Below are 22,692 nucleotides of genomic sequence, written 5' to 3'. Positions count from 1 at the left end.
AAGGCAGAAATAACATTTGACCCAGCAATCCCAGTACTGGATATATACCTAAAGGAATATAAATCATTCTACCATAAAGACATATGCACGCGAATGTTCATTGCGGCACTATTCACAATAGCAAAGACATGGAATCAACCTAAATGCCCATCAGTGGTAGACTGGATAAAGAAAATGTGGTACATATACACCATGGAATTCTACACAGCCATAAAAAAGAATGAGATCATGTGTTTTGCAGCAACATAGATGGAGCTGGAGGCCATCATCCTTAGCAAACTAATGCAGGAACAGAAAAGCAAATAGCACATGTTCTCACTTATAAGTGGGAGCTAAATTAGGTGAACACACGGACACATAGAGGGGAACAACACACATGGAGGCCTTTAGGGGGGTAGAGGGTGGGAGGAGGGAGAAGATCAAGAAAAACAAGTAATGGGTACTAGGGTTAATACTTAGGTGATGAAATAATCTGTACAACGAACCCCCATGACACACATTTACCTATGTAACAAACTTGCACTTGTACCCCTGAACTTAAAATAAAAGTTAAAAAAAAAGAGCTGTATGGGGACAAACTGTCCTTTCTTTCTTTGGACACTATCATGGGAGGACACAATGCTTGTAGCAGATTTCCCTTTTGTGCCCATGAAGGGAAAACCAAGAAATATGAAAGGAATTGACCTGGAATCCAATTAACCAATTCTGGCACTATGGGAGAAAATAAATGCTTTATTGATTAAGTCACTTTTAGTTGGGTATTCTGTTATTTACAGCCAAAAGCATTCTCACTGATTCAATGGAAAACCCAGAAACTTCTAGTCTGTTATTCATATCTTGGTATGGGCTGTATAGAGGGCATGCCTTCAGCAACAGGAATACATTTCTAATTATGGCATTTCTGGTCTCATGGCAGACTTAAGAGTTGTTTGGGGAAGAAAGCCATCCTAAGACCAGCCCCCTCCATGACCTTGCAGAAATGACCAAAAGTCTTGACATCTATATTAAGAAACAGTAACTATGACCAGCTACCGCCTGATTTAAGATGCTGCCTAAGACCAGCATCTTACAACTCAGTGCAATACTGAAAAATCAGGTTCACTTTTTTATGAGCTTTTCAGTTGGGAAAGAATTCCACCCCACAAGCATCAACTGTATTTGAACTTCATTCTCTGGGGTATAGAAATCATGGCAGAGACCACAGAATCCTAGAATTTTAGAGTTGGAAAAACATTGAAGATCATCTAGATAAAACATTTGATTTTATAGATGAGGACAGAAGTATATGAATTATCTCCTCTTGATAAAACATTTGATTTTATAGATGAGGACAAAGTACCTGACTTATCTCCTCTAGATAATTACTGAGATCCTTAAAAACTAATAAAACCCTCACTTTTTATGATGAGAGAGAATTTCTTCAATAACTTCTAGACCATCTACTTTAAACAAGACAGTTTATTTTTGCCAGATGCTTGGCATGTAGAATTTTCTTTATGAATATTTGTTGAATTAGGTGGAAAATAATGAACTCATGCAAAAGAAAAATAATCTGGCTTCTTTCTCTGCGTTCTCAAGATGTTATATGAAAGAGACCCTGGGTTGCTGCCCTAGGCTGCCATGTTTCTGAATTAGCATCAGGATAAAATTATTCCTTCAAATGATTAAGCCAGAATGAATAAACTAAATTTGCATTTAGTTCTAGTTTACCCCTTTCCCTCTAGGCTCTTATAAACATGTAAGTTTATGTTTATTAGCCATATTAGAATGTTGTGTTCCTACGTTTATTTTACTACTTACACCCCATACACTGGGGAGTGCGTGTGCCCTTCTCCCCTCCCAGTTCTAAAAGGAAGTGATCCCGTGATGCTCTTTAAGTCAAGCTCATCTGCCCATCTCACCCTGGGAAACTAATAAGAAAACAGCCCCACCCCCAACTCCATTTCCTGCCTGCTCCTCTCTGCTATTTCCCAACAAGCTGTCTGCCCTCATCAAAAGTGTCAATAGCTGAAGAGAAGGCAAGACCCAACTAAGGTTTTCAGAGTTTGTAACAAACAACATGGACGTATTTTCTATCAAAAGAATGGCATTTGTCCTTTGACAAGGTATGGATATACTAAAAAGGTAAAATGAATTTAAGGAGTTTTTTGATCCTACAGTTGATAGGTTCAGATTCAAAGTAACTTCTGATGGGAGAAAATAAAATCCTAGTATTATCTATTACTTCGCTTGTAGGGAGCACAAACCTTACCCACAAGAGGTTCACCTGGGAGTAATTTCAAGAGTACAAGGAAGTAAGAAAATAAGATTTTAATACAAATATCTTAGGGAGAGGTAACATGCTGATTTAAATGCATGCTCAGTTTAAATATGAACAAGATTATTCCTGAACCTTTGTTTAAATAGTGGAGGAGAAAGTCTAGGTTGGGAGAAAAGATGCGTAAATGCTGAGAAGTAGAGAAATGCTGAGAAATAGAGAAGCAGAAAGAGGATCCTGAAACAAACGAGTCCTGGCTTCAGCCACCTCTCAGTATGGTCCTGTTCATGGAATTAGATGTGATGCTTCTCAGGGACTTCAGAATATGAGTTACAGGAGCAGGCAATGTGTCACCTCCAGAGAAGTGGTCTGCCCCACCTCTCCCTAGGCAGCGAAACACAACCACTTGGTTTGCATTCATCTCAAGCACATCATTATTGGCCAAAATGTAAAGGTGTTTCTTGGAAGGAGATGTGCAAATGGAATGTGTAAAGAATACTGTGGAATAATGAAGCTGATATCCTGCCTTTGTCCCTGGTTTCTGGCACAGAGCTTTGCAAACCCTTAGCATTTCCCCAGTGTTATGTCCCCGCCCCACCCCCGCAAATTCATGTGTTGGAGTCCTAACCAGTACCTGAGAATGTGACTGTATTTGTAGACAGGGTGTTTCCAGAGGTTGACGAAGTAAATAAGGTCATTAGAGTGGGTCCCAAATCCAACAGGACTGGTGTCTTTATAGAAGGCGGAAATTAGGATACAGACATACACAGAGGGAAGACCAAGCAAAACCACAGGGAGAAAAGAGACATCTGAAGCCAAGGAGAGAGGCCTCAGAAGAAACCATCCTTTCCCATACCCTCTTGTTCTCTGACATCTAGCTTCCAGAATTGTGAGAAAATAAATTTCTATTAGTGAAGTCATCCAGTCTGTGGTAGTTTGTTATGGCAGCCCTAGCAAACCAATACACCAAGTAGCATGAGTGTCTGTTATGATGATGAGGGGACTCTTGGTAGGCACCTTGATAGCTTCAGGATGGGTGCTGGTCACCACAGAGACAAATCATGTGATTAGAGGATTGGGACTTTGGGCCCACTGGACCTCCAGGAAAAGTAGGTGTGCTAGAAATTAAGTTTAATCACATGGCCAATGATTTAATCAAGGACATCTAGGTAATGAATCCCCAGTGAAAACTCTGGACCCAAGCTTGGAGGGGTTTCCTGGTTGGTGAACACATTGATGAGCCAGGGGTTGATGCACCAGGATTTCATGAGGGGAGGACATAGAAACTCAGCATTGGCCCCCATTCAAGACCTTGCCCTGTGCATCTCTTTTAGTTGTCATTCCTGATCTGTATGCTTCATAATAAAATTGTAAATATAATGCTTCTAGTTAGTTAAGTGTGTTGCTCTAGCAAATTATCAAACCTGAGAGGATTGTAGGACCCTTCAAATATATTGCTGGTTGTCAGAAATAGGGTTGGCTCCCGGGGCTTGTGGCTAGCATCTGAAGTAAGGGCGGTTTTGTGGGATTGAACCCTTAAACCATGGAGTCACACTAATTCTAGGTAGTTGCTGTCAGAATGGAATTGAATTGCAGGACATCCAGCTGGTGTCAGGGAACTGGAGTCAGAACAATAAGATTCTTCTGAGAACCCTGTAGTTTGAACTCTTTTCACAAAGCATTTTGTCTACCATCCCAAATGTAAAACATTCCTTTCTTGGAGGAAATGTTCCTCTGAAATTGTTCAAGCCTCTTCAGACAGAAAAGAGAAAGAGAGAGAGAGAGAATTTTAGCTCAGTTCTATCTCCCAAATATTTTCAAAAGCAATATGCTTTGCTCATTCAGAAAACCCAAATCTTCGGTAACAGCAACAATTTGACATACTAACAGCCAAAGCAACTCTTAAGAGATTTTTGCTGAATTTAAATTTTCAAGTGAAAGATACATAAGTTTGTGAGATGATTTGTTGCTATTACGAAAGGAGAAAGTGGAGCAAAAAATAGAGCAAAAGTAGAGGAGGCTTTCATTACTTAGAAAACGATACTTTCATCATTCATACGGTTGGCACTGGGTAGTTCTAATAATGCCAAAAGTTCTTGGAGATAGTTTTGAAGAACACCCACGGTTCCCTTAGCAGAAACAAGAGCAAAGTAATTGCATAAGTAGATGTTAAATTATATCCAAGTTTTCTTTTCTGGGAAAGAAATAAAGCAACCAAAAACTGGTATAAATGTGGTACAAAAGTGACAGCATAGAAAACATCAAGACCAAAGCAATTATCCCTTTAGTCTTCTAGCATGAAGCATTGTTGTAGTGAGTTGAAAGGAGATTTGACCCCAAATAAAATGGAATTAGGTGACTTTTTTTTCCAGGAAACTAGTTAAAAAATTAAGAGGAATATTAAAGGCATAGTTATTAAAATAAAATTTAGTCAAAGTCAGTCATGTGTTTAAAAAAGAAAAAAATTATTTACAGATGTTATAGTAGGTGAAAAGAAGACCAGAGAGTCTTTTATAAAAGGAGAAAACTTATAATATATTGAGGTGTCCTCCTACTCCAGCCATCACTTGACAAGTCTCAAGAAACATAGGAAATTTACATAAATTCTCACTTCTTTATGGCATTGAATAAAAATTATTTAACTGTAATTTACTTTAAAATACATTGGCAAAAAGATCATGTAGATATGCATACATTGCTAAATCTAGGTTGTGAATAAGTGGATATTCACTAAACTTTTTTTCTAATTTTTTATATATTGAAAGATTTTTACAATAAAAAGTCTAAAATTAATCAAACAAGAGACATTTAAAAACAAAATGTAGAAAGTCTACAGAATTCAAATATCCCATTACTGTTGCCAAAAAGGCCCAAGTATTATTAACTCTTCCTAAAACATGATTAAAAGATAAAAACTACATTTTATCTTAGGCTTATAAGATTTTATATATTTTTATCACAAGATGAGAACTAAGACACCTGAGAAACAAGGGGAGTGAATAAATTTTTGTTGTAGTCAATTAAACATAAAGATGTATTGGTGTTTATGTTCATGTCAAAGAAATATACAATATTTGTTAATGAAGAGAATGAAATTCTAAAACCAATAGGTAAATATGCACCCAGCTCTCTGACAGACATATGCCTCCAGGGAATTGATACTTGATGAGGAAAAATGGCACTTCTATACCCAAAATAATTATAAATTATATAAAGAATGGAGCTAAATTAAATACAGCTATGGATTAAAATGTATTATAGTTACATGTGTATAGAATATTTCTGGTAAGCAGAATAATGGTTCCCCAAAGATGTCCACATCTTAATCCCAAGAACCTGTTACTTTCCATGGCCAAAAGGACTTTATAGATATGATTAAGTTACAGGTCTTGAGATGGGAAGATTACTCTAAATTATTTGAGTGGGATTACTGTACTCACAGAGTACTTAAAAGAGGGAGGCAGGAGAATCAGAGTTAGAAAAGATGTGACAATAGAAGCAGAGTTTGGAATGATATGCGACCGCAAGCCAAAGGATGTGGGCAGCCTCTGGAAACTAGAAAAAGCAAAGGAATGGATTCTTTCCAGGAACCTCCATAAGAGGCATAGCCCTCCCGACCCATTTCAGGCTTCTGAGTTCTACAGCTGTAAAATAATAAGTTTCTGTTGTTTTAAGCCACTAAACTTTTGGTAATTTGTTATAGCAGGGTTAGAAAACAGATAGCATATTTTAAGTGAGGGTGTTGTAGAGGTTAGAAAAGAGATAAATATATATTCAATAAAGGAGTCTTCATGGGAAAAATGAGATATGTGAAAGATATTAATAGATTTTAGAGACTAGAGAGGCTCTTGAGCTTAGAGAGATGAAATGCGTAACCCAGTGTTGAAAGGATATATCTTATTAATAAAAAGCAAACAGGCAGAGAAATGGCAACACTCTAGGGTAAACTGGTAAAACCCCATCTGGGAATCCATGATTCTGATAATACACACAGATTAGGAAATATTTAGGTGGGGATAAAAAGAAAAAGGATACAAATGAAATGTCCATGGGAAGCTTTATAGAACATCAAGCTACATGAAAGTCATTGCTTTCCTAACAGAGATTAAAAATTAATGGAATATGCAGAAGATGAACTCCTTCCTTATACCATAATAAAAATCAATTCAAGATGGATTAAAGATTTAAATATAAAACCTTAAACTATAAAAACCATGGAAGATAACCTAGGAAATACCATTCTGGACATAGCCCTGGCAAAGATTTCATGACAAAGATGCCAAAAGCAATTGCAACAAAAACAAAAATTGACAAGTGAGACCTAATTAAACTAAATAGCTTCTGCACAGCAAAAGAATATACCAACAGAGTAAACAGACAACCTACAGAATGGGAGAAAATATTTGCAAACTATGCATCCAATAAAGGTTTAATATCTAGAATCCATAAGGAACTTAAACAAATCAGCAAGCAAAAAACAAACACCTCATTAAAAAGTGGATAAAGGACATGAACAGACACTTTTCTAAAGAAGACATGGACACAGCCAACAATCATATGAAACAATGCTCAACAGCACTAATCACTAGAGAAATGCAAATCAAAGCCACAAGGAGACACCATCTTACACTAGTCAAAATGGCTATTATTAAAAAGTCAAAAAGTGACAGATGCTGGCAAGGTTGCAGAGAAAAGAGAATGCTTATACACTGCTGGTAGGTATGTAAATTAGTTCAGCCATTGTGGAAAGCAGTGTGGTAAATTCTTAAAAAACGTAAAACAGAATTACCATTTGACCCAGTAAGTCCATTACTGAGTATCTACCCAGAGGAATAGAAATCTTTCTACCATAAAGACACATGCACATGTATGTTCATCGCAGCACCATTCACAATAGCAAAGACACAGATTCAACCTACACTTTCATTAATATTAGACTGGATAAAGAAAATATGATACATACACATCTTGGAATGCTAGGCAGCCATAAAAAAGAACAAGATCCTGTCCTTTGCAGCAACATGGATGGAGCTGGAGGCCATTACCCAAAGCAAACTAATGCATGAACAGAAAACCAAATACTACATGTTCTCACTTATAAGTGGGAGCTAAACATTAAGAACACATGGACACAAAGAAGGAAACAACAGACACAACATGGAGCCTACTTGAGGGAGAAGAACAAAAAACTGCCAATCGGGTACTATGCTTATTACCTGGGTAACAAAATAATCCAGACAACAAGCCCCCCGACACACAATTCATCTATATAACAAACCTGTACATGTACCCCTCAACCTAAAATATGAGTTAAAAAGAAGAGAAAAAAAAATCCATGGCAGAATTCAACTGTACTAATGAACTAATGACATCAACAGTTTCTAAAAGTCCTCTTCTACTGAAAACCAAGTAACAGACTCATTCTTTACTTGTCCTGCTGGTAATATCATCTCTTGGGAGGCACAGGAAGCCACAAAGGGAACTGATACTCCATACATAATTCCAAGAAATAAGGGAAATGTGGTTGGTGATTGAATGTGACAGGAAGTGACGATGTCATTTTGGAGCCTGTAATAGCGAAAGAAAGGATAGCTGCAAACTGTTGGACATGTACCATAGGCTTTAGACAACAGGACACTTAATTATTTTAGAGAAAATGTAGATATGACTGGAGATCTTGAAAAGGAATTTGGCACATGCAGGTTCAGATATTTTACAAGTATAAAATTCTAGATAAATAGTCACAATCCCATCCTTTTTGGAAGAAAAGTGGAGTAGCATTTAAAGAAATAAAAGATTTCACAGAAGTGAATCAGAAGTGTCTAATTAGCTCAGACTCAAAACTATACGTTTTTTAAAAAAGGATAGGCATAAAACCAGGAATAACCACTTATAAGTATAGACTTCGTGAGGGTAGAAATAGCTTTTTTCCTTAATTTTGTATCTGTAAAAATTGTGTCACAAAGTAAAAAACTTCCATAAGTAGTTCACAAACTTCAAGGGCAACTAATATTTAATTAATTAATGTATAATTGATATATATGATATAGTATATTGATTATTGATCAATATATTGATATGCTATATAATGAGATTAATATGGTATAATCTCAACAGATGATAGAGAAGACACATCCACTTTTGCTTCCAGATTCATTATAAAGAATGATGTTCAAATTTTTAAATTAAGATAAGCATGTTAAATACTATAATAAAGGAGAGTGGTCCTCAAAGTAAAATAGTTCAAGAGAACAGAATGGGCACATGTATGACTTCCTCTCCATCAGATCACGTTGATATAGAATAAAGATATACAAATATAACCCAAACAAACATCTGGGCCCCGAATTATAGCCTTAACATGGTGTCTTCCTTAATGAAAAAGAATCCCGACAATATAGTAAGAAGTGCATTCTTAGGTCACAGCAAATATCTGCAATATCCTCTTTCCATCTTCTTCTATATCTTCTCCACTTGTAGCAGCAGTACTCTCTCTCTCTCTGTGTGTGTGTGTGTGTGTGTGTGTGTGTGTGTGTGTGTGTGTATGTGTGTGTGTGTGTGTGTGTGTCTGTCCCAACTCTCCCAGATACTTACCCCTCATGTTCTTATCCTTCCTCCACTCCCTACACACTATTATATCTCCCTACTATACACTTACAAGTAGCAACACTTACAAATAGAAACTTCTATACTTCCCTGTGAGCTTCATCAAATAGCTTCAGAATTCTGGAAAATACAATGTCTCTCCACTTTTCTCCTCAAGAAGAAAATGTGTGGAGCTTCCTAGGAAGTATAATTTTCTCACTCTAACAAATTTTCAAATCTTTTTGGAGAATTTCTGGTGAATGAAATTCTCTACCACATGACCCCAAAAAGAATAAATTTATCGATGTGATGAAGTAAAACAAGGTGGCATCGGACAGATGTGTCTGATAGAGTTGTTGACAAAGTGAGTCTAATCACATTAACACATAGCCAGAGTGGGAAAAAAAATAGATGAACAAACAAAATTCCCAGAAGTCTCGAATAGCAGAGGCAGCAGAAGTAGAGGCACAGCCATTCTTCTTTAGAGAACCAAGAGAGGTCCAGACTCAAGATTAGAAGGTAGAGAATGCAGCATTGGATCTGGGGAAGCAATCAGCAAAAAAGACAGAGTGATGCATTACTGTCTCTGCCAGGTAAAAGCAAACTGCTCTACTAGTCTCTGCTATTCGGTTTAGAGAAACAAAGTATTTTGCAAATCAATAGCAGATGTGAGGGGCTACACTAATTGATTCTAGCAAAGATAAGACTTTAGGAACAATAGATGCAATTAGAGTCACCATCTGATTACATTTATGATACCCTACTGTCATTATCCAAGATCCATCTGTCTTCTTGCACCGACAATAAATGAAGAAGTAATAGGAATCACCAGCCATGCATCTTGCATGTCTTTAATGGCAACCTTAATCTCTGCTAGGGTTGATAGCAGAGATAGGATAGGGTGATAGACCTGTGATCCATCAAGATGTCTTATTTAAGGGGAACATGTGGGCGATCTTAGTTTTATGGCTGTGAGGTAACAACCAGATGCCAGATACAGTTCAATATAGTCACCACCAAGTGCTAAGATCCAGAGCAAGGAGAGTAGGACTATTCTCTTAAGGATTCAGTATTGCTTTTGGATTGTGAATTTATCCTTCTACTATAATAGATCTTTACAAGTCAGCGAATATTTTGCTAGTTGCTTAGTATGCCTATTCTAACTTTCCATTCAGGTCCTGGGGAAAAACCACTAGTTAGATCTGTGAACCCATTGGACCCACCATGATAGAGGCTTGGGGCATTTGACACCTGTATTAGTTAAGACGATCTATGTTATGCAGAAAAACAAATAACTCTAAATATCAGTGACTTACAAAAACAGAAGATAATTTCTTGTGCATGTTACATGTCCATCATGGGCTGGATATGGCTCTATCCTACATTTCTTTGCTCCAGGGTCTAGGCTGGTAGCTGCTATCTGGAGCACTGCTAATCTTGTGGGAGAAGAAAAAGAAACATTGACAAACATACAGTGTCTTAAAGCTTTTGTCCAGGAGTGACATATGACACATGCCCACATGTTATCAGCCAAAGCAAATCACACATCCACTCCTGAGTTCAAAATGGCATCATAGAATCCTGCCATCTTGAAGGCACTGCAAGGAAAGAAAATGGAGTATTCAACAATAGTAATAGGATTGCCTGACCTGCATGGACTTCCACCCTGACTGGAGGAACACAGTGACATGTTGGAGCCCTATGGAGTAATGTCGTCTCAGAGGCAGTATACAGTAATTCCAGAAAACTCTTGGAATTCCTCTGTAGAATATTTACAACATATACTGGTAGCAATGTCAGAAGATTCTTCCTCCAGGAGATAGGCTTTCCATTCCATTCTAGGATTCCAGATTTGAGAAGTGGCTCGGGTCTGGAAATGGTGTGAACAGTGTTAACTCTCCATTGTGATTAAAATTAAGCCTGTACTCATGACCTAAAACTTTTTCTATTTTATATATAAAGTAAAACCGTATTACATAAATGTAAAATTGCCCATCTATTTCAGTCTTAAGGACACTATGATCAATTAGCCATCATAAAAAATATGTGTGGGTTAAACTGTTCTAATTATCACTAATCAGTACCACCCACCTTGTCTTATCAGTATCTGCTGCCACTTAGTTTCTATCACTCTGAAATCCTTCATCCTCACTGAAATCAAGGAGCCTATTTCTATAGCAGCGTCTTCAGTCATCATCCTCAGCCTTCCAGGATGGACACAAGAGGGCTTTCCAAGAAAGATGGAGTGCCTCTGACTAATGTTTTTCCCCATGTTTTGATAAAGGTAGTATCCTTTGATATCTTTGATGAGATGTAGTAAGAGTGTGCATTAGTTTGCTAAAACTGCCGTAATAAAATATCACAGACTGGTTGGCTAGGACAGCAGAAATTTATTTTCCCACAGTTCTAGAGGCTGGAAGTTCAAGATCAAGATAGGGTTGGTTTCTCCTGAGACCTCTGTCTTTGGCTTGCAGACAGCCATCTTCTCACTGAATCCTCACTCAGCCTTTCCTCTCTACCCTGAGACCTCTGTCTTTGTCTTTCAGACAGTCATCTTCTCATCGAATCCTCACCCAGCCTTTCCTCTCTACATGTGCATCCCTGATGTCTCTTCTTTTACTTAGAAGGACACCAGTAATAGTGAATTAAGGCCCCATTCTTGGGACCTCACTTGATATTAATTACCTCTTTAATGTACCTATCCCCAAATAGTCATATTGGGGATTAAGTCTTCAAAATATGAATGGATAGGGACCTCACTTGACATTAATTACCTCTTTAATGAATCTATCTCCAAATAGTCATTTTGGGGATTAAGTCTTCAAAATATGAATGGATGGGGGACATAATTCAGTCCACAATATACTCTTCTTTCTTAATATGTCTTAACATAGTAGACCTGGTGAGGAAGTCAATTGCAGATCTCCAGTACACAAGATCAAATTTGGGGTCTGGCTTTTGGTTATACTGGTATTTGGAGTCCTAGTTTTGGTACATTTTGGTATGTAGAGTCCTATAACTCTAAAAGATAAGGTATTATTTTGAGGCAGTCACAACAGAAGCTTTCTGGTTTTCTGATAATGCCTAAGCAAACATTTTCAAACCCTGAGGTCATTTCTGTAATCTCTCCAGTGTACTCAGAAATATCCGGCCCACCACACAGTCTCTGTAGTCTTCACTAAAACAGTATGCAAATACTGCAACAGCATCTTTGTCTCCCAAAACTGTATCTTTAATATTAGGCACTTAATTCCATTCAAGTATAGGTAATAATTTATGTAACTCTTTTTGCCATGAACTACTGATATCTCAGAGACCATCACTGCTTCAAATCTTAGTTATTGGTGGTGTCCAATAACTAAGTCAAATTCATATTTTTGAAGATCTTTTTCTTGAAGCCATTCTTGGTAGGCATTCAAATAGAAAAAAAAAATCTATTCTAGGTAGTCCAAGCAGGAAATAATCTAATATACTGATCTCATACTGCTGAAATGGCTAGAGGGGTAGGAGGATGCTACACAATAATCAGGAAACCACGTAAATCTGTTGGTAAAGCTACAGCCGCTGGTAATGCATATTGAAATATGAGACAGCCACTGCAAAAGCCCATGCTAGTCTGTCACTACTTCTGATAGAAGAATTAAACCTACCTCACTTCCTACTTTTAAGTATCATACAAACATATTTCACTGACCTACTCTAAACAAGAACATTGATAGCAAGGAATTCTGGGAAATGTAGTTTCCAGGCTTACAGCCTCTATTATACAGGAAAGACAAAGAAAGGTACTGAATACCAGTAGACAGATACCTGGCACACACTTTTTCTAGAAGTCATTGGAGGATATCCTCCACAAAATGAAAGATTAAACCAAAAAGGAAGACATCATGAGACCCTAGAAACTCAGAATTCAAGACAGAAGAGAGACAAAAGAACTTTCCCAGATGATGACAAAAGAAGGTCCTAGGATAACAGCTATATTAGTTGCCTATATAGCAGCCAACCCAGATTAGAACAGAGGGATGAAGAAATTTAAGAGAAGACTTTAAGGAAAACAAATGAAACTTATAGAATAGTGTGACTATGTTGACAGAAATTTTACAGTTCTTTTGGAAAGATAAGAAAGAATTAGATATAAGACAAGTACAGCTGGGTGCAGTGGCTCATGCCTGTAATCCCAGCACTTTGGGAGGCCAAGACAGGTGGATCACTTGAGGTCAGGAGTTCAAGACCAGCCTCGCCAATGTGGCAAAATACCATCTCTATCAAAAAATACAAAATAATTAGCTGGGCACGGTGGTGCATGCCTATAGTCCCAGCTACTGGGGAAGCTGAGGCAGGAGAATCACTAGAACCTGGTAGGCAGAGGTTGCAGTGAACCAAGATCGTGCCACTGCATACACTCCAGCCTAGGTGATAGAGCGAGATTCCATCTCAAAAGAAAAACAAAACCAAAACAAAACAAAACAAACAAACAAAGACATAAAAATCTAAACAAATAAAAAAGGAAGGCAATAACTAACTACCGGAAAAACATAAAAGGGTACTCTACTTGGTTTAATGACTAAGGTGTATAGTTATAACACTAAAACATTAAATATTTGTTTAATCAAAATTATAATTATGTTGGAAGCAGGGGATGGATAAGTCAAAGTGGTAGTATAAGAAAGTTAAATTCTCACCTGCTGTAAAAAGTACAGGTGAGTTTTAAAACGGATAAACATATAAAGAGTAACATAATTATTTTTATTTCAGAATTGGAGGTAAATACTGGAAGAAATAGTTGAAGATGTAAAAGTTGATCGATTCTAGGAATTGTTAGTAGGGATGGGGAGGGAGTTAAAAAGGGGCCTGCCATTTTTTGTTATGAGCCTTGCAGAAGTGACTATTGAACTGTATATATGTACTAGTTAAATATAAAATAGGAAAAATTTTTAAAAGACTGAATGGGAAGCAAGGAAATAGAGGCATCAGCCATAGCTTGGTGTGTCCCAAACTTTAATGTACATATAAATTACCCAGGAATCTTATTCAAATGCACCTACTGACTTGGCAGATCTGGAGTGGGATCTGAGATTATACATTTCTTTCAAGCTCCCAGATGATGCCAAGGCTTCTGGTCCACAAATCATAACTTTGAGTAACAAAGATGTATACGGTTCTTTGTCTTAGGGAGACAGAAAGAGAAGAAATTAGATGGATTCCAAGAATAAAAGTGGGGTTTTAATTGTGAGAGGTTACCCTCTTTCCACTCTATATTTTCTACCTGAAAATGTATGCATGCTTTAAGATTTTTTTTTTTAATTTTTTTATTATTATACTTTAAGTTCTAGGGTACATGTGCACAATGTGCAGGTTTGTTACATATGTATACATGTGCCATGTTGGTGTGCTATACACAATAACTCGTCATTTACATTAGGTATATCTCCTAATGCTATCCCTCTCCCCTGTCCCCTACCCACAATAGGCCCCCATGTGTGATGTTCCCCTTCCAGAGTCCAAGTGATCTCATTGATCAATTCCCACCTATGAGTGAGAACATGCAGTGTTTGGTTTTCTATTCTTGCGAGAGTTTGCTGAGAATGATGGTTTCCAGCTGCACCCATGTCCCTACAAAGGACACGAACTCATCCTTTTTTATGGCTGCATAGTATTCCATGGTGTATATGTGCCACATTTTCTTAATCCAGTCTGTCACTGATGGACATTTGGGTTGATTCCAAGTCTTTGCTATTGTGAATAGTGCCACAATAAACATATGTGTGCATGTGTCTTTATAGCAGCATGATTTATAATCCTTTGGGTATATACCCAGTAATGGGATGGCTGGGTTATATGGTATTTCTAGTTCTAGATCCTTGAGGAATCACCATACTGTTTTCCATAATGGTTGAACCAGTTTACAATCCCACCAACAGTGTAAAAGTGTTCCTATTTCTCCACATCCTCTCCAGCATCTGTTGTTTCCTGACTTTTTAATGATTGCCATTCTAACTGGTGTGAGATGGTATCTCATTGTGGTTTTGATTTGCATTTCTCTGATGGTCAGTGATGACAAGCATTTTTTCATGTATCTGTTGGCTGTATGCATGTCTTCTTTTGAGAAATGTCTGTTCATATCCTTTGCCCACTTTTTGATGGGGTTGTTTGTTTTTTTCTCATAAATTTGTTTGAGTTCTTTGTAGCTTCTGGATATTAGCCCTTTGTCAGATGAGTAGATTGCAAAACTTTTCTCCTCTTCTGTAGGTTGTCTGTTCACTCTGATGGTAGTTTCTTTCACTGTGCAGAAGCTCTTTAGTTTAATTAGATCTCATTTGTCAATTTTGGCTTTTGTTGCCGTTGCTTTTGGTGTTTTAGATATGAAGTCCTTGCCCATGCCTATGTCCTGAATGGTATTACCTAGGTTTTCTTCTGGGGTTTTTATGGTTTTAGGTCTAACATTTAAGTCTCTAATCCATCTTGAATTAATTCTCGTATAAGAAGTAAGGAAAGGGTCCAGTTTCAGCTTTCTACTTATGGCTAGCCAATTTTCCCAGCACCATTTATTAAATAGGGAATCCTTTCCCCATTTCTTGTTTTTCTAAGGTTTGTCAAAGATCAGATGGCTGTAGATGTGGTATTATTTCTGAGGGCTCTGTTCGGTTCCATTGGTCTATATCTCTGTTTTGGTACCAGTACCATGCTGTTTTGGTTACTGTAGCCTTGTAGTATAGTTTGAAGTCAGGTAGCGTGATGCCTCCAGCTTTGTTCTTTTGACTTAGGATTGTCTTGGCAATGCAGGCTATTTTTTGGTTCCATATGAACTTTAAAGCAGTTTTTTCCAAATCTGTGAAGAAAGTCATTGGTAGCTTGATGGGAATGGCACTGAATCTATAAATTACGTTGGGCGATATGGCCATTTTTACGATATTGATTCTTCCTATCCATAAGCATGGTATGTTCTTCCATTTGTTTGTGTCCTCTTTTATTTCACTGAGCAGTGTTTTGTAGTTGTCCTTGAAGAGGTCCTTTACATCCCTTGTAAGTTGGATTCCTAGGTATTTTATTCTCTTTGAAGCAATTGTGAATGGGAGTTCATTCATGATTTGGCTCTCTGTTTGTCTGTTACTGGTGTATAAGAATGCTTGTGATTTTTGCACATTGATTTTGCATCCTGAGACTTTGCTGAAGTTGCTTATCAGCTTAAGGAGATTTGGGGCTGAGATGATGGAGTTTTCTAAATATACAATCATGTCATCTGCAAACAGGGACAACTTGACTTCTTCTTTTCCTAACTGAATACCCTTGATTTCTTTCTCTTGCCTGATTGCCCTAGCCAGAACTTCCAACACTATGTTGAATAGGAGTGGTGAGAGAGGGCATCCCTGTCTTGTGCCAGTTTTCAAAGGGAATGCTTCCAGTTTTTGCCCTTTCAGTATGATATTGGCTGTGTGTTTGTCATAAATAGCTCTTATTGTTTTGAGATACGTTCCATCAATACCGAATTTATTGAGAGTTTTTAGCATGAAGGGCTGCTGAATTTTCTCAAAGGTCTTTTCTGCATCTATTGAGATAATCATGTGGTTTTTGTCTTTGGTTCTGTTTATACGCTGGATTACATTTATTGATTTGCGTATGTTGAACCAGCCTTGCATCCCATGGATGAAGCCCACTTGGTCATGGTGGATAAGCTTTTTGATGTGCTGCTGGATTCGGTTTTCCAGTATTTTATTGAGGATTTTTTTATCGATGTTCATCAGGGATATTGGTCTAAAATTCTCTTTTTTTGTTGTGTCTCTGCCAGGCTTTGGTATCAGGATGATGTTGGCCTCATAAAATGAGTTAGGGGGGATTCCCACTTTTTCTATTGATTGGAATAGTTTCAGAAGGAATGGTACCAGTTCTTCCTTGTACCTCTGGTAGAATTCGGCTGTGAATCCATCTTGTCCTGGACTTTTTTTGGCTGGTAGGCTATTAATTATTGCCTCAATTTCAGAGCCTGCTATTGGTCTATTCAGGGATTCAACTTCTTCCTGGTTTAGTCTTGGGAGAGTGTAAGTGTCCAGGAAATTATCCATTTCTTCTAGGTTTTCTAGTTTATTTGCGTAGAGGTGTTTATACTATTCTCTAATGGTAGTTTGTATTTCTGAGGGGTTGGTGGTGATATCCCCTTTATCATTTTTTATTGCATCTATTTGATTCTTCTCTCTTTTCTTCTTTATTAGTCTTGCTAGTGGTCTATCAATTTTGTTGATCTTTTCAGAAAACCACCTCCTGGATTCATTGATTTTTTGGAGGGTTTTTTGTGTCTCTATCTCCTTCAGTTCTGCTCTGATCTTAGTTATTTCTTGCCTTCTGCTAGCTTTTGAATGTGTTTGCTCTTGCTTCTCTAGTTCTTTTAATTGTGATGTTAGAGTGTCAATTTTAGATCTTCCGTGCTTTCTCTTGTGGGCATTTAGTGCTATAATTTCCATCTACACACTCCTTTAAATGTGTCCCAGAGATTCCGGCATGTTGTATCTTTGTTCTCATTGGTTTCAAAGAACATCTTTATTTCTGCCTTCATTTCATTATGCACCCAGTAGTCATTCAGGAGCAGGTTGTTCAGTTTCCATGCAGTTGAGTGGTTTTGATTGAGTTTCTTAATCCTGAGTTCTAGTTTGATTGCACTGTGGTCTGAGAGACAGTTTGTTATAATTTCTGTTCTTTTACATTTGCTGAGGAGTGCTTTACTTCCAACTATGTGGTCAATTTTGGAATAAGTGCAATGTGGTGGTGAGAAGAATGTATATTCTGTTGATTTGGGGTGGAGAGTTCTGTAGATGTCTATTAGATCTTGGTGCAGAGTTGAGTTCAATTCCTGGATATCCTTGTTAAGTTTCTGTCTCTCATTGATCTGTCTAATGTTGACAGTGGGGTGTTAAAGCCTCCCGTTATTATCGTATGGGAGTCTAAGTCTCTTTGTAAGTCTCTAAGGACTTGCTTTATGAATCTAGGTTCTCCTGTATTGGGTGCATATATATTTAGGATCGTTAGCTCTTCCTGATGAATTGATCCCTTTACCATTATGTAATGGCCTTCTTTGTCGCTTTCGATCTTTGATGGTTTAAAGTCTGTTTTGTCAGAGACTAGGATTGCAACCCCTTCTTTTTTATGTTTTCCGTTTGCTTAGCTCTTCCTCCATACCTTTATTTTGAGCCTATGTGTCTCTCTGCATGTGAGATCGGTCTCCTGAATACAGCAAACTGATGGGTCTTGACTCTTTATCCAATTTGCCAGTCTGTGTCTTTTAATTGGACAATTTAGTCCATTTACATTTAAGGTTAATATTGTTATGCGTGAACTTGATCCTGTCATTATGATATTAGCTGGTTACTTTGCTCGTTAGTTGATGCAGTTTCTTCTTAGCATCAATGGTCTTTACATTTTGGCATATTTTTGCAATGACTGGTACCAGTTATTCCTTTCCATGTTTAGTGCTTCCTTCAGGATCTCTTGTAGGGTAGGCCTGATGGTGACAAAATCTCTAAGTATTTGCTTGTCTGTAAAGGATTTTATTTCTCCTTCATTTATGAAACTTAGTTTGGCTGGATATGAAATTCTGAGTTGAAAATTCTTTTCTTTAAGAATGTTGAATACTGGCCCCTACTCTCTTCTGGCTTGGAGAGTTTCTGCCGAGAGATCTGCTGTAAGTCTAATGGACTTCCCTTTGTTGGTAACCCGACCTTTCTCTCTGGCTGCCCTTAACATTTTTTCCTTCATTTCAACTTTGGTGAATCTGACAATTATGTGTCTTGGAGTTGCTCTTCTCAAGGAGTATCTTTGTGGCATTCTCTGTATTTCCTGAATTTGAATGTTGGCCTGCCTTACTAGGTTGGGGAAGTTCTCCTGGATGCTATCCTGCAGAGTGTTTTCCAACTTGGTTCCATTTTCCCCGTCACTTTCAGGCATACCAATCAGACATAGATTTGGTCTTTTCACATAATCCCATATTTCTGGGAGGCTTTGTTCATTTCTTTTTACTCTTTTTTCTGTACACTTCTCTTCTCGCTTCATTTCATTCATTTGATCTTCAATCACTGATAATCTTTCTTCCAGTTAATCGAGTTGGTTACTGAAGCTTGTGCATTTGTCATGTAGTTCTCGTGTCATGGTTTTCATCTCTATCAGTTCTTTTAAGGTCTTCTCTGCATTGATTATTCTCGTTATCCATTCATCCATTCTTTTTTCAAGGTTTTTAGTTTCTTTGTGCTGGTTACGTAGTTCCTCCTTTAGCTCTGAGAAGTTTGATCGACTGAAGCCTTCTTCTCTCAACTCATCAAAGTCATTCTCTGTCCAGCTTTGTTCCATTGCTGGCGATGAGCTGCGTTCCTTTGGAGGGAGAGATGCGCTCTGATTTTTTGAATTTCCAGCTTTTCTGCACTGCTTTTTCCCTGTCTTTGTGGTTTTATCTGCCTTTGCTCTTTGATGATGGTGACATACTGATGGGGTTTTGGTGTGGGTGTCCTTTCTGTTTGTTAGTTTTCTTTCTAATAGCCAGGACCATCAGCTGCAGGTCTGTTGGAGTTTGCTTGAGGTCCACTCCAGACTCTGTTTGCCTGGGTATCAGCAACAGAGGCTGCAGAAGATAGAATCTTGCTGAACAGCGAGTGTTGCTGTCTGATTCTTGCTCTGGAAGCTTCATCTCAGGGTGTACCCAGCCATGTGAGGTGTGAGGTGTCAGTCTGCACCTAGTGGGGGATGTCTCCCAGTTAGGCTACTCAGGGGTCAGGGATCCACTTGAGCAAGCAGTCTGTCCGTTCTCAGATCTCAACCTCCCTGCTGGGAGAACCACTGCTCTCTTCAAAGCTGTCAGACAGGGACTTTTACATATGCAGAGGTTTCACCTGCTGTTTGTTTAGCTATGCCCTGTCCCCAGAGGTGGAGTCTACAGAGACAGGCAGGCCTCCTTGAGGTGCAGTGGGCCCCATCCAATTCAAGCTTCCTGGCAGGTTTGTCTACTTAAGCCTCAGCTATGGTGGGCACCCCTCCCCCAGCCTCGCTGCCACCTTGCAGTTAGATCTCTGACTGCTGTGCTAGCAATGACTGAGGCTCTGTGGGCATGGGACCCTCTGGGCCAGGTGTGGGATATAATCTCCTGGTGTGCTGTTTGCTAAGACGTTTGGTAAAGCGTAGTATTAGCGTGGGAGTTACCCGATTTTCCAGGTGTTGTGTGTCTCAACTTCCCTTGGCTAGCAAAAGGAATTCCCTTCCCCCTTGCACTTCCCAGGTGAGACGATGCCTTGCCCTGCTTCAGCTCTCACTGGTTGGGCTGCACCCGTGGACCAGCATCAACTGTCCGACACGCCCCAGTGAGATGAACCTGGTACCTCAGTTGAAAATGCAGAAATCACCTGTCTTCTGGGAGATGCGTGATGCTGGGAGCTCATGCTAGGAGCTGGAGGCTGGAGCTGTTCCTATTCAGCCATCTTGGGTGCCACTCAGTTCACTTTAAGTTTTTTCTGTGAAACTTTCCTGAACTTTCTCCCCCTTAGCCCCACCATGAGTCCCAAGCAAGTTAATTATTTCCCAGCTTGGAAGTTCCCAGAAAAATCTATAACAGCACTTGTCTCATTGTATTGTTATAGTTGTTATCTTGTCTGCTTCCCCCAGTAATTGTGGGAACATAAATTCTGGTTTCTTTTCCTAAACCAGTGTAATTCTTGAATTTAGCATAAATATTTGAAATATCAAAATTTAAATAAATGCTCAGGAGAAACAAATCATTAATGAGTGAACATAGTAACAAATTGTCACTAGAAGTGTTAGGAAGACAGGTATATGTTCATTGGTGATATTATAGAAGGAATTTTTGGTGGCAAAATGTAGATGACCATATAAATCCCCTCCTAAGAGCCTATGATTCTATACCCTGGATGTTATGAAATAATAATAATAACATTGTTGTGAGACATTTATCATGTTTTCATGCTTTCAGTAATTTATTCTGAGGAATTTTTAAGCTTTTTTTTTTCTTTTCTTTTCTTTTCTTTTTGTTTTGTTTTTGTTTTTGTTTTTGTTTTTTTGAGATGGAGTTTCACTCTTGTTGCCCAGGAGGAGTGCAGTGGCGAGATCTTGGCTCACTGCAACCTCTGCCTCCCAGGTTCAAGCGATTCTCCTGCCTCAGCCTCCTGAGCAGCTGGGATTACAGGTGCCCGCCACCATGCCTGGCTAATTTTTTGTATTTTTAGTAGACATGGGATTTCACAATATTGGCCAGGCTGGTCTCAAACTCCTGACCTCAGGTAGTCCACCCACCTCAGCCTGCCAAAGTGCTGGGATTATAGTCATGAGCCACCACACCTGGCTGAATTTTTAAGCTTTTAATACACCTGGTTACAGCCAATTCCCTAAGTACCGAGAAAAAAGAGAGAGAGAAAAAAAAAAAAAAAAAAGAATGTAGAAGTAGGCTTAGGAAACTATGCAAGGTTTTAGCCATCAAAGTTACTCTGGCATGTTTCAGATCCCATAAACAAAACTGACCTCAACTTGGCAGCCCCTGCACCCTAAATTATGAGGCTGAAAAGAAAGCCAACACTCACTCTAATTAGGATAATAACCAGCTGTTAGAAATGAGCAACTGAGCCTAGAGAGGGTACACTGCCAGCCCAATTTTTAAATAGCAGGAAGTTCATTAAAATAATAAGAAAAGAGTGATAAGACACTGATATATTGTTCCAGCTAGTCCTGGGAGGTAGAAAGATCTGGCCTCAGATAGATGTATCTGTCCAGATGTTGGGTTTAAGGTTACAAACGTCTGCAAATGTGGGAGTAAATGATAATGATTAGAAAAGAAATTAGGAAAAAATAAAGCCTCAGGAGAGGAAGGAGCTGGGGCAGCCAATGATCTGTCATCTGCCAAAATGTAGAGTTCAGTTTGTATTTTAAGGTCGGGAAGGGAGCTTTTAGATCAGTTATTAGTTAGTGGATACTATTTCTGGGTGCACATTAAAATCACCTAGATGCTTCTAAATAATTACTGATACTCAAGAACCAAAACAAGGAATTCTGAGGTACTAGGTCTGGACTGGGGTCTAGGTCTCAGGGTCATTAATTTGCCCAAGAGCACCCAGCTTTTAGTTAGTTGCAGGCTAACTAACTAACTGGTCATTGTTGGTATCTGAGTGTACTGACTCCCAATTTAACACATGCTTTCTTCTGCCCTCTACAGGGACCACTCCCTGATATGCTGCAGATGCAATTGAGCAGCAGCTTCATTCCACATTTCCGCAACATCTTTCATGGTGAGTTCAAGAGCATATTCAAAACCATGTGCAGCTTAGTCCAACTGGAGAGACCAAGTCAAAGAACTTCATTTCCATAAGGTAGAATCTTGTCCATACCTCTTCACTCACATCACAGACCAGTCTTGCAGAAGCCAGGAGGTTCTGAGTAAGGTCTGCATAACGAAATAATTCCATAGTTTCCAATTGGCCAATTTCGTTCTCTAACCAAACAGCTGCTGCCTGCTTACTGAGTGTGCATGCCCACACACACTCCTACTGACTGTAACTCACCGTCAGCTGTAACCAGGCAGTTCTCTCAAGCCATCTGCAGCTGGGCAAAAACCTAGAATGATTAAGTCACTGATATAACACCACTTTCCTGAAAATAGCAATACTTAAATACATCTAATCCTGACCAATACCTTGATATTCTATATCATACATTTAAAAATCAAGTTGCCTAATTATTTTAAATATATTCCAAATGAACAAAAACACATTGTAACTCCAAATCACCATGTTACCACCACTATGGCATGGAACCTTCCTGTCCACTCCAGAAGACAGTTTTGTGCCCTACTGGGCACCTGTGTCACAGCCTGG

At 38.6% G+C, this 22,692-nt stretch overlaps 1 long non-coding RNA gene across 2 annotated transcripts in view; it reads left to right on the top strand.

Annotated features, from left to right (window-relative positions):
- Nucleotides 1–22,692, top strand: part of LOC135968680 (uncharacterized) — a 30,785-nt gene that overhangs the window by 5,413 nt on the left and 2,680 nt on the right. For both annotated transcript variants that reach the window (XR_010583620.1, XR_010583621.1), the window contains exon 3: nt 22,035–22,107. This is a non-coding gene — a long non-coding RNA (uncharacterized lncRNA). The remainder of the gene's footprint in view (nt 1–22,034; nt 22,108–22,692) is intronic.

The sequence above is a fragment of the Macaca fascicularis genome, chromosome 1 (assembly GCF_037993035.2).
Source record: "Macaca fascicularis isolate 582-1 chromosome 1, T2T-MFA8v1.1".
NCBI classification, from domain to species: Eukaryota; Metazoa; Chordata; class Mammalia; order Primates; family Cercopithecidae; genus Macaca; species Macaca fascicularis.
The sequence above is the reverse complement of the archived record's forward strand: the minus strand, read 5'-3'. Positions and strand labels throughout refer to the sequence as shown.